Genomic DNA, 12,935 nt, shown 5'->3' on the forward strand with positions numbered 1-12,935 from the left:
TCCCAGAAATTGAATTTCCTCTAGCCAAAACGCGCATTTGCTGAATTTGGCATATAGTTGATGCTCCCTTAAGCGCGTTAATACGATCCATAGATGCTGAACATGCTCCTCTTCATTCTTGGAATAAATCAAGATATCATCAATGAAGACCACTACAAATTTGTCCAACTCGGGCATGAATACCGAGTTCATCATATATGTGAAGTGGGCAGGAGCATTTGTTAATCCAAAAGACATAACTAGATATTCAAATAATCCATACCGCATGGTAAATGCGGTGTTGGGTATATCTTCGGGTCGGATGAGGATCTGATGATAGCCCGACCTGAGGTCAATCTTGGAAAATACCCGGACTCCGGTAAGCTAATCAAATAAAATATCAATCCGGGGAAGAGGGTACTTATTCTTGATTGTGACCTCATTAAGTGGTCTGTAATCCACACACATCCGAAGCGTTTGATCCTTCTTCTTGACAAAGATTGCTGGACAACCTTGGATCCTTCTTCTTGACAAAGATTGCTGGACAACCCCCAAGGTGACGAGCTAGGTCGGATGAATCCCTTTTCCAGTAGATCTTGTAATTGTGTCTTGAGCTCTGCCAACTCATTCAGAGGCATTTGGTATGACCTTCTAGAAACAGGAGCCGTACCGGGCTTCAATTCAATCACAAATTCTACATCTCTCTCTGGAGGCAATCCAGGCAGATCTTCCGGAAAAACGTCCGAGAATTCACATACTACCGGAATAGCTTGGATTTTCGGTATGATGGCTTCATAGACTCTGCCAAATGGTTTAGCTGGAATAGCTACAGGGATGGACAAGAGAACCTCTTCCTAGCCATAGCTCAACCTGATGGTTCTCAAATCAGTGTTGAGGATAGCTTTGTGCTGGGCTAACCAATTCATGCCCAGAATTACATCTATATCTTGGCCTTTCAGAACAACCATATTTGTGGGAAAGTCCTGTTCAGCCAATGTTACGGGCACATGGAAAGCCACTTCTTTAGTGAATATTTGTCCCCCAAGCGAATGAATAATAAACCCTTCCCTTGATTCAATGCAAGGAATGCAATATTTCTCCACAAACTTCTTGCTTATGAATCTATGCGAAGCACCAGAATCAAAGAGAATGATTGCAGGGTGATTGGCCACGAGGAACGTACCCATCATAACCGGCTCTCCCTCCGGTGTAGTGACCACTTGCGTATAGTATATTCGCCCAATCTTCTTTATATTCTTGCCCGCTGTAATATTTGTCGTGTTTCCCTTGCCCTGGCTTGAACTCCCTGGGTTCTGCTGATTATTGGATTTGTTCTGCCTCGGATATGGGCAGTCTTTGATAAAATGTCTAGACTTCCCACAATTGAAGCAGCCAGTTGAAGACTCGGGAGGGCGAGAAAACGAGCACCAGGGGCACTCAGCTGAGTTGTTGAAGTGGGGGCAGTTGCAGGGCGGATGAATACAGGCTGTTTGAAGGGGTAGGAGGGTGGACGAGGTGAAGAACAATTTTGATTGAAAGGTCGGATTACCAACCTTTGTCGCTTTTCAGGTCCCTGGTTGGACCTGTCACCTCCAATTCCCTTTGATTTTCCTGGGCCTGCATGCTTAGCTTCAACTGCCAGCGTTGTGCTGACATCCCTGCTGTAGGAGAGATCGAGGCAGGTAGCCATCTTTCTTTGTAGCCGGATATTGAGACCTCGCATGAAGCAGTTTTTCTTTTTCAGGTCAGTATTGACCTGGTCAATTGCATACTGGGACAAATGATTGAATTTGTTGAGTTGCTTGAGTCTCATGAATTCTTCCTGCTTCATGTGCAGCACTCCTTCTGGGATGTAGTGCTCACAAAACGCCAATTTAAATTCGTCCGAGGTGACCTGATGTCCGGCAGGCTGAATGGCCACATAATTTCCCCACCAGGTACTGGCAGGGCCTCTTAACTGCTGAGCCGCAAACAACGACTTTTGGGTCTCCGTGCAGCGGATGAGCCCAAATTTCTGCTCAATGACCTGTACCTATTCGTCGGCTTCGAGAGGGTCTTCGACTTTGACGAATAGTGGGGGACGGGTTTCCGAGAAATCCAAGTACGAAGTTTTATGGGGTCCCTGCGGATAAGCCCTCCCGCCTTGTTGCTGAAATTGATGTCCTGCCATTTCACGTAGGAAGCGGGTGTTGTCAGCGGTCGCGGTGACCAAGGCAGCGATAGCCTCGGCCAACATGGGCGGTACCGGCGGTGGATTGGGTGTATCTTCTTGACCATGGGATGTTCCCGCGCCGTCATGTGGACGAGTTCGAGATGGCATCTGAAGCAAAGAAATATTTAGAAAGAATATAACATGCTGATACACACCATCATTTTACATTACTTAAGATGTAATGTTACAGACTCAATGTACAACATAACTTCATTACCTATTTTACATTAGCATTAGTTCTAAACTATACTACTCTAGTATTTATCATCTTTAGTTGCTTCACTGTCGGTTGTAGGGGACCGTTCGTTAGCCAGGTTCATAGAAGGAGGGGGCTTGAAAAGGTCCAATTCCCCACCAAGTGCTTCACCTGCTGTTCCAGAAGGTCCGGCTCCCATTCCAATAGAGTCGACAGGTACGTCTGGGTGCAGTCGTGAATACAATTCATGAACTTCCTCATGTAATGTATTGCAGTACACCTGCAAGTTGTCAATGGACGTGCTAAGCTCCTCCACACGGGCTTGAGCTTTGGCTTCCCGGTCCCAAGCAATGGAACGTGAGTTGATAGCCCAATCGATTGCCAAATCCCGTTCGGCAAACTCGTCTTGCAGATGTCAGATGTCAGCTCTAAACTCATTTATACGCTGACCATCCTCTACCCACACCCTATTTTTGTGGCGTAGCTCCGTTCGAAGCTGCTCCACCTGGGCTTCTAGATCTCCAATGGGGTCATTACTGCCGCTGCTGCTCTCCTCATGCCTTGGGGCCAGCTGATACCGAGGCACGCCAATTGGTCAAGTGGACTTACGCGCGGTTTTCCTCGTGCGCGGTGGCATATCTCCATAAGGGGGAAACTTTATTATTATAGTTTTTAACATGATGCATGCATAATTATAGAATCAACCTTAGTTGATTCACAACCTTCTATTGCACTCTACTACCTGGTCTTATAAGATAAGTACTTCAGAAGGTAGTAAGATAAGAATGAAAGAAATTTTCTTTAGATAAGTCTTTGAAAATTCTTTTTGAAATGTCTTAAAATATCTACAGAGATGGGCTTCGCTCCGATACCAGCTGTGATAGAACCTCCCAAGTCATTAGGCCCACCTACAGTTGTCCTTGTCCATCGAACCTCGGACAACCCTGTAGATGCACCTGATCACTTGACAAGTTCGGTATCTGGTTTCTTTACCTTTCCCAAGAGCGTTTTTCCCCTCACGCAGATATTACAACACATCAGAGGAACGAATATGTGGAAGCAGTTACAACAACTTATTTTATATTAAAGTAAAGAAAGAGTATTATTATTACAGACCAGTAAAATATAATAGTGCTGGAGTAATATTATTAAAAACCCGGGAGGCAAAAACCCCTCCCATTTAACAGTAAAGTTTTTAAAGGAGGACACTTCCTCCCGAGGCTTCAATTCTGGTTTTCTTCCTTAGGCACCACCTTGGAACAAAAGCAACAAAAATTTGCAGCTTCCTCACCTACAACAACATGGGTTCAAAAATCCTGAGTACGAAGTGTACTTTCGCAAGTCTTACCCGTCAAAATAAAAGACTCTCAAGGATATGCTGGCTTGAGGGGGTCAAGGTAGGGCTTAATCAAGAATCAAGACTCTGTTTGCAAAACTGCTTACTAATAGTGGATCCTTAAAAATCCAGTTTTATTAGCAAGTTAAGTCATTACCTAAGTCTAGAGTTCTTTCTACCCTAGTTCAAGCACTTGGCCTATACTAGCCATTTTCTTATCAACCCTTCTTGTTCACTGGAATGCTACGTGTAAGTCAGTGACCAAGTCTTCATGTCCGAGAAGTAACGGCGATTTGAATCGATTAATACTCAGCTGAGGCTCTCCAATCACACGACATATGTAGCACTTAATCCTTGCATATGTCAACTCGCCATCGGGGTTCTTAAGACCAGATCAGGTTCACGCCAACCGAGAGCACAGATACACCACCGTCCAGCCTCTTGCCACGGAGGGTACACGCTACTCTCGCCATCTCTCCACTCCCATTGTGTGTTATCTTATTCTGGTATTAGTCTGCCCGAGGCAAAGCTTATCCATGATGAGGCATGTGACCAGTTAAAGGGTCCTCGGTCAGCAGGCCTACATCGACAAGGTCCTTAATCGACTCAGACGGAGACACTACACCAAGACTCTCTTCTCGTGCAAGTCACCCGCCCGGTCTCAGCTTTATCATTTCAAACCCAAAGTTTGGTACCTGACAGAGGTACATCTTTTTCGATGCTGAACCAATCAAGGCCCTGATGGATTCACCATCCAGTTTTATTTTTGAAAATCATCCCTTTCCACTTGAAGCATCATCTTTGGTTGAAACAAAACATTTTGTTTTTCTAGAGCAAGACTAAGCATCAGAAAAATCTTTTCATAAAACAGGTGATCAAGGAAAGATAGTCAATCTTTCAAGGAAGGAAATGCAGCAAGTGTTTAACACACAACTCCTATCACCTAATGCATCAAGCAAGTGAGAAAGATTTTAAAATAGCAAGGAGGTGGCAAATGCACTGTAACGCCCCGAATTTTTGCAGTTGAATTTTTTTTCTTTCCTTTACTCGCCAAAATTCGGGCGTTACCTTTTCTTTTTCTTTTTCCCCTCGCTAAACCTTGACCTTTTCCAAAGTTCTAGCGGGATTCGGTTTGGATTTCCCGTGTAAGAAAACCCTAAATACTTTATGTTGTTTGATGCACCATGCCGAACCTTGCATTTCTTTTGATTGCTTTGAAAGTGCAAATGCATTCATGTAGAAAGATCGGATTTCGAAAATGAGGAGAAGATCTTTTCTTTCTTTTTCTCTCTCTTTCTCTCTCCTCTTTTTCTCTCTCTCCCGCGCCGTGGGCCGACCCCGGCCGGCCCAGCCGCCCCTGGCGCCCCCTCTTGGGCCTTGGCAGGCCCAACCGCCCCCCACCTCCCTTTTTTCCCCAATTCTCTCTCCCTCCCTCTCGTTTTCTCTCATTTTCTCTCCCCCACCCTAAGCCGCCGCCGCCCCTACCCCCTGCCCAACCGCCGCCCTGCCCTAGCGCTCGGCCGCCGCCCCCCGCCGTCGGCCGCCCCCGCCGGTGAGCCCCCTCCTCCCTCTCTCCCTCCTCCCTCCCTCTCCCCTCTCCCCTCCTCTCTCCTCGGCCACCGCCCCAGCCGCACCCCCTGGCCGCGCGCCGCCCGACCGCCTGGCTCGGCCGCCCGCTTGGCCGCCTGGCCGCGTGCCCGCCTGGCTCCGGCCGCGCTTGGCCCCTGGCCGCGCCCTGGCCTTTGGCCGCGCGCGCCCTGGTCGCGCCCCCTGGCCGCTCGGCCGCCCCTGCGCGCCCTGCCCCCGGCCGGTTCAACCGCCCCCCCCCTCTGTTTTTTTATTTTTTATTTTATTTTTATTTACTTTCTGTGCTCATAGCTATTTTATTTTAAGTAGGCTAATCATTGTTCATGCCATTGAAATAGGAAGTTTAATTTAAAATTCCGTTATACTAATTGATTCATGTAGTTAATTGTTTATCTCGTGCAATGTTGATCAACTTAAAGTGATTAGGTTTCCATTAGTGTATATGTAACAGAATTCTTTTGTTAAGAACCAATTGTAATTGATCGTTGGTGCATAAGATTTAACCCCCTGCGAGACCCTTTCCCGTTTCTTTCTAACCATAACAAATGCGATATCGAATGTCATACTTGATGCATACTCACTTTATTTGTTCCCTTGTATGGTGTAATGTTCTTTTGTATTAAATAGTGGATGGATGTATGTATGTTTGCAATCGCATAGAGAACGATCCGGTCGAAGAGCCCGAGGAATTCGCAGGAGAAGCCCCTGAGCAGCAGTCGGTTGGTGGAGGCAAGTGTCCTTTGACCTATCTCTGTCCTATTCATTATTTAATTCACCTCCCGCTTTACACATTTATGCCTAAGGATTGACTAGTTTTGTTATCCATGTCCTTGTTTACCTATCTGGGTTGGATTATTACTGTTTAGCTTTATGCTATTGCTCAAACTCTAATCAATGAACATGATGAGATTATCTATGATACGCTGTTTTCCCTTCTCTTATTATGATGTGGTGCTTGTGGTCTTCAAGGGGGCTCGAGCGGTTTCTCGAGTGCCTCTCCGTAAGGACCTGTTCTATGGATGACCGCCCGGGAAAACAGTGCAACCATGAGGGTGGAATGGGGTGCCCTTAGCTGAATAATTAGAGGATCCGGGGTGTAGTTCACTTAGCCGTCGTGCCGTCAATGGGGCTCGGTGTATGCGGCTCGCTCTGCCAAGTTTGGGTTCGCCCCCTTGGGGAGGAGTGCGGTGCATTTAGGAAACCTAACGGGTGGCTACAGCCCCGGGGAATCTTTGTAAAGGCTTCGTAGTGAATCCCTGGCCATTCACCTCGGGAGTGAATAAGGGTCTTGCAAGCCCGGGCCAGAGAGGGAATCACGGCTTGTGGGTAAAGTGCACAACCTCTGCAGAGTGTTATGAAACTGATATATCAGCCGTGCTCACGGTTATGAGCGGCCAAGGGAGCTCCAGAGATTAGTGATACTTGATCAGAGATACCTTGGTACAGGTGGATATGAGAATGATGGTTTTGATTACGATTATGGTATTGGTAAGTGGTATTCTTTCCGTTTGGAAAGGATACATTGGGTTAATAACTTGGGTTAATGCTAAAACTTGGCTTTCTACTAGTAAGTAATAATCTGACCAACTAAAAGCAACTGCTTGACTTATCCCCACATAAAGCTAGTCCACTACAGCCAAACGGGATGCTTGCTGAGTATGTTGATGTGTACTCACCCTTGCTCTACACACCAAACCCCCCCCAGGTTGTCAGCATTGCAACCACTGCTCAGGCGAAGATGAAGCTGTGGAAGGAGACTTCCAGGAGTTCCAAGATTACGACGAGTTCTAGGTGTGGGTTAGCGGCAACCCCCAGTCGGCTGCCTGTGAAGGCCGCGGTTATCTACGTTTCTTTTCCGCACTTTGATTTATTGTAAGACCTATATGGACGTCTCAGACGTATGATGTAATCGACTATTTCCCTTACTAATACTATTTTGAGCACTGTGTGATGATGTCCATATTATGTAACTGCTGTGTACGTGAATAACTGATCCTGGCACGTACATGGTTCGCATTCGGTTTGCCTTTTAAAACCGGGTGTGACATAAGTGGTATCAAAGCCGTGCTGACTGTAGGACCGCTAACCTAGAGTAGAATGGTCGTTCTAAGGACTATAGACCTCTGTCTCTGCCTTGACTTTGATATCCCTTCAAAAGTTGGTCATACCGACCAAACCTATGTTCTACTATATACTATACCTTGCTGAAAATCATGTTTTATTCTAATCCTTCATTTACTTATGATTCATTATTTGCTGGTCATATTAATTCTGTTCTCACCCTTTTGCTTGCGTTGTCTTTTGTAGATGGCTCGACTTAGACACACTGCACGAAAGTCAGTCATCCCCTTCTTACCCTCCCGCCTTGATGAGCGTCCGCTTCGCCGTCCCGTGGCCGGACAGTCCAGCCACTTGGAGAGACTACACCACCGCCTGCGTGAGGAGTAGGAGCGTCGACGACAGGAGCAGCAGAGCTCTTCCTTCTCGCTCCAGCAGGAGATAGAGTCTGTGAGGAGCTGCTCCCCTGTGCTTCCTCTGGAGCCGCCCCCTGCACCACCACTGGGCGTCCCAGCTTCTGGAGTAGCTGCTGGAGGAGACCCAGACGACTGGAGATGGCGACGACAGCTCGAGCCACGACACCGACTTCTCTGCTAACCCTGAGCCGGAAGGATGGGTTGCTCGACCCATCACTCGCGACGCTGCTCGCGGGTGTCACTTCCACGATGCGCTCGACACCCTGCTACGTCGGGCATTTGACCGACATACTTGGTCCGTCGAGTATCGCTGTGTGGTCTACCAGCACAGTCGCGGGGTCTACCCGGACCGCTGGGAGGCAACTTTCTTGGTGCGCTGCCCGGAGAACAGTCTCCAGGGTGCAGAGGCCTGCTCAGAGCACTATTCTATCTCTGAACGGGACTCAGCTGAGGCAGCCATGCAGGATGCTGCACGGCGTGCGCTTTCGCACTACTGCTCGGTTTTCGGTGGGGCAGCTGATGGTCTTGACCTGAAGTATTACCCCCGCCGTCCATCTGGCAGCACAGGAGGCGTGATTGTCTCACCTGTCGGTGAGGGCAATCCTAGGTTGAGCAGCACAGTCAACCTGGCCGCCGTGCTAAACACGGAGCTGGACCATGCATTAGACGAGCTGAGTAGGGCTCGTGCTGAGATCGCCCTGCTGCGGGCTGAGCGCGCGGAACGTCGTCACTTGGATGGTGGTTCCCCCGCTCCCGTCGGGACTCAGCACCCGTACCGCTCACCTCATCGTGGACACCAGTCTTATGGCAATCCCGACTGCAAGACCAAGATAAATCTAGAACCATAGATCGCTAGAGTTGGATCTTGTAATTAATACGAAATGTATATACATAGAAGCTTCAGTTTTAGCTTTAGTTTCGGTCTTAGTTAGTCTTAGTTAGACAGGGTAGTTTGCTATATCCTGTGCATCTATGTTTGTCATGATGAACTATGTTTGATTTGGATCTTTGTAATGATTGTCACCAGAGTGTGGGTATCCCCTGCATTTTGGTTTATCTATTATGTTAATGGAGTTAGTTATATAGTTGGGAAACCTTTTATTCCACTTCCCTCTTTATCTGAGAAGTTGTGTGGTCTGTGTTGGAGATCAGTGAAGATGCTCATCTGTTCAGTGCTGTCGAAGAATTCTCTTCTCTTTTCTTATGCTGCAAGATCTGCCAGATCAGTTCTGATGTGTGGTTGCATTCTGCAGATGTCAGAGAACAGGCGCAGAGGAGGAAGGCGTGCTCAGCAGGAGCGAGCCGCTCAATAGGAGGAGGTGCCTCAGCAGCAGCACCTGCCGCCCCCGCCCCCGATGTCCATCGAGCAGATGTTTCTGATGCAGACTTAGGCAGTTCAAGCCATCGGTCAGACTCTGGCCGCCATTCAGCAGCAGCAGCAGCAGCAAAAGCAGCAGGCCCCACCTCAGCCTCAGATGCCTCAGATGCCCAGAGACAAGCGTGCTGAATTCATGAGAGGTCATCCACCAACGTTCGCTCACTCTTCTGACCCCATGGATGCTGAAGATTGGCTGCGCACTGTGGAGCGGGAGTTGCATACCGCTCAGTGCGATGACAGGGAGAAAGTTCTGTATGGTCCCCGTCTGTTGAGAGGAGCAGCCCAGTCATGGTGGGAGTCTTACCTCGCCACCCATGCCCATCCTGACGCCATCACTTGGGAAGAGTTCAGAGGTAGCTTTCGTCAGTACCATGTGCCTGCAGGTCTGATGACATTGAAGAAGGAGGAGTTCCTGGCCCTCAAGCAAGGGCCATTGTCTGTCAGTGAGTACCGGGACAAGTTTCTGCAATTGTCTCGCTATGCTCCTGAAGATGTCAACACCGACGCCAAGCGGCAGTACCGTTTCCTGAGAGGCTTGGTTGACCCTCTGCAGTATCAGCTGATGAATCACACATTCCCGACATTCCAGCACCTGATTGACAGAGCAATCATGACAGAAAGGAAGCGCAAGGAGATGGAAGATCGTAAGCGCAAGATCAGTGGACCCCAGCCTGGAAGCAGCAGCCGCCCTCGTTTTTCAGGCAATCAACCTCAGCAGTTCAGGCAGAACCAGCGTCCACCTCAGCAGCATCAGCAGCGTCAGCAGCATCAGCAGTTTCAAAGGCAGTACCCTCAGAACCAGTACCAGAACCGTCAGAGCAATCAGTCAGGAGGTCAGTTTCCGAGGCAGAATCAGCAGGCACCTCGCCTTCCTGCCCCTAGCAAATCAGCAGAACAGTCAGGCAGCACCAGCTCAGGTTGGAAACAGAGCATGTTTCCACTGTGGAGAGCAAGGCCATTGGGTGATGCAATGTCCGAAGAAGGCAGCCCAGCAGCAGTCAGGCCCCAATGCCCCAGCAAAGCAGAATATGCCTCAGCCTGGAGCAGGCAACCGCTCTTCAGCCGCGCTATAATCATGGAAGGCTGAACCACTTGGAAGCTGAAGCAGTTCAGGAGACCCCCGGCATGATAGTAGGTATGTTCCCAGTCGACTCCCATATTGCAGAAGTGTTATTTGATACTGGAGCAACGCATTCTTTCATTACTGCATCATGGGTAGAAGCACATAATCTTCCAATTACTACCATGTCAACCCGCATTCAAATTGACTCAGCCGGTGGTAGAATTCGAGCCGATAGCATTTGTTTGAATATAAGTGTGGAAATAAGGGGGATAGCGTTTCCCGCCAACCTTATAGTAATGGGTACTCAGGGAATAGATGTCATCCTAGGGATGAATTGGTTAGATAAGTATCAGGCAGTTATCAGTTGTGATAAAAGGACAATCGAGTTGGTGTCCCCACTAGGAGAGGAAGTGGTGACCGAGTTAGTCCCGCCTGAGCCAAAGAAAGGAAGTTGTTATCAGACAGCTGTTGAAAGCAGTAAAGCAGACCCAATTGAGAGGATCAAGGTTGTGTCCGAGTTCCCAGATGTGTTTCCAAAGGACCTACCGGGTATGCCACCAGAGCGGAAAGTTGAGTTTGTCATAGAGCTTCTTCCTGGAACCGCCCCTATCTTTAAGAGAGCCTACAGAATATCTGGACCAGAGTTGGATGAACTTAAGAAGCAAATTGATGAGCTGTCAGAGAAAGGTTACATCCGGCCAAGCACCTCGCCTTGGGCCGCCCCTGTCCTATTTGTGGAGAAGAAAGATGGCACCAAGAGGATGTGTATCGATTATCGAGCTTTGAATGAGGTCACGATCAAGAACAAGTATCCCTTGCCCAGAATAGAAGATCTGTTCGACCAGTTGAGAGGAGTCAGCGTGTTCTCCAAGATTGATCTGAGGTCAGGTTATCATCAGCTCAGGATCCGACCTTCGGACATTCCGAAGACGGCATTCATTTCCAAGTATGGGTTGTATGAGTTCACAGTGATGTCTTTTGGTTTGACCAATGCGCCAGCATTCTTCATGAACTTGATGAACAGTGTATTCATGGATTACCTTGATAAGTTTGTGGTGGTATTCATTGATGACATTCTGGTTTATTCTCAAAGCGAAGAAGAGCACGCAGATCATTTGAGGATGGTATTGCAGAGATTGCGAGAGCACCAGTTGTATGCAAAGTTGAGCAAGTGTGAGTTCTGGATCAGTGAAGTCCTGTTCTTGGGTCACATAATCAACAAAGAAGGATTGGCTGAGGATCCGAAGAAAGTGGCAGACATTTTGAACTGGAAAGCGCCAACAGATGCTAGAGGAATCAAGAGCTTCATTGGAATGGCCGGATACTATCGGCGATTCATTGAAGGGTTTTCGAAGATTGCGAAACCAATGACAGCGTTGCTAGGCAACAAAGTTGAGTTCAAGTGGACCCAGAAATGCCAAGAGGCCTTTGAAGCACTGAAAGAGAAGTTGACTACAGCGCCTGTCCTAGTCTTGCTTGATGTGCACAAGCCCTTCTCGGTGTATTGCGATGCTTGTTACACAGGTTTGGGATGTGTGTTGATGCAAGAGGGAAGAGTTGTGGCTTACTCGTCCCGACAGCTGAAGGTTCATGAGAAGAACTACCCAATCCATGATCTAGAGTTGGCAGCAGTGGTTCACGCACTGAAGACATGGAGGCACTATCTGTATGGACAGAAGTGCGATGTTTACACAGATCACAAGAGTCTGAAGTACATATTCACTCAGTCAGAGTTGAACATGAGGCAGCGAAGATGGTTAGAGTTGATTAAAGACTATGAGTTGGAAATTCATTACCATCCAGGCAAAGCAAACGTAGTGGCAGATGCTTTGAGCAGAAAGAGTCAAGTCAATCTGATGGTCGCTCGTCCGATGCCTTATGAGTTGGCCAAGGAGTTTGACAGGTTGAGTCTCGGATTTCTGAACAATTCGCGAGGAGTCACAGTTGAATTGGAACCTACCTTAGAGCGCGAAATCAAAGAAGCGCAGAAGAATGATGAGAAAATCAGTGAGATCCGGCGACTGATTCTAGATGGCAAAGGCAAAGATTTTCGAGAAGATGCAGAAGGCGTGATATGGTTCAAAGACCGCTTATGTGTTCCCAATGTCCAGTCTATTCGGGAGTTGATTCTCAAGGAAGCTCATGAGACAGCTTATTCGATTCACCCTGGCAGTGAGAAGATGTATCAGGATCTGAAGAAGAAATTCTGGTGGTACGGAATGAAGAGGGAAATCGCAGAGCATGTGGCTATGTGCGATAGTTGCCGAAGAATTAAGGCAGAACACCAGAGACCAGCTGGATTGTTGCAACCGTTGCAGATCCCTCAGTGGAAATGGGATGAAATTGGTATGGATTTCATAGTCGGATTGCCTCGCACTCGAGCCGGCTACGATTCTATTTGGGTAGTGGTGGACCGTTTGACCAAGTCAGCCCACTTCATACCTGTCAAGACCAGCTACAACAGTGCAGTATTGGCAGAGTTGTATATGTCTCGGATCGTTTGTCTTCATGGTGTGCCAAAGAAGATAGTGTCAGACAGAGGAACGCAGTTCACCTCTCATTTCTGGCAGCAGTTGCATGAAGCCTTGGGCACGCATCTGAATTTCAGTTCAGCTTATCACCCACAGACAGATGGCCAGACCGAAAGGACCAATCAAATTCTTGAAGATATGTTGAGAGCCTGTGCGTTGCAAGATCAGTCCGGATGGGA

This window comes from Zea mays, chromosome 2, assembly GCF_902167145.1.
Source record: "Zea mays cultivar B73 chromosome 2, Zm-B73-REFERENCE-NAM-5.0, whole genome shotgun sequence".
In the NCBI taxonomy this organism is placed as follows: domain Eukaryota; kingdom Viridiplantae; phylum Streptophyta; class Magnoliopsida; order Poales; family Poaceae; genus Zea; species Zea mays.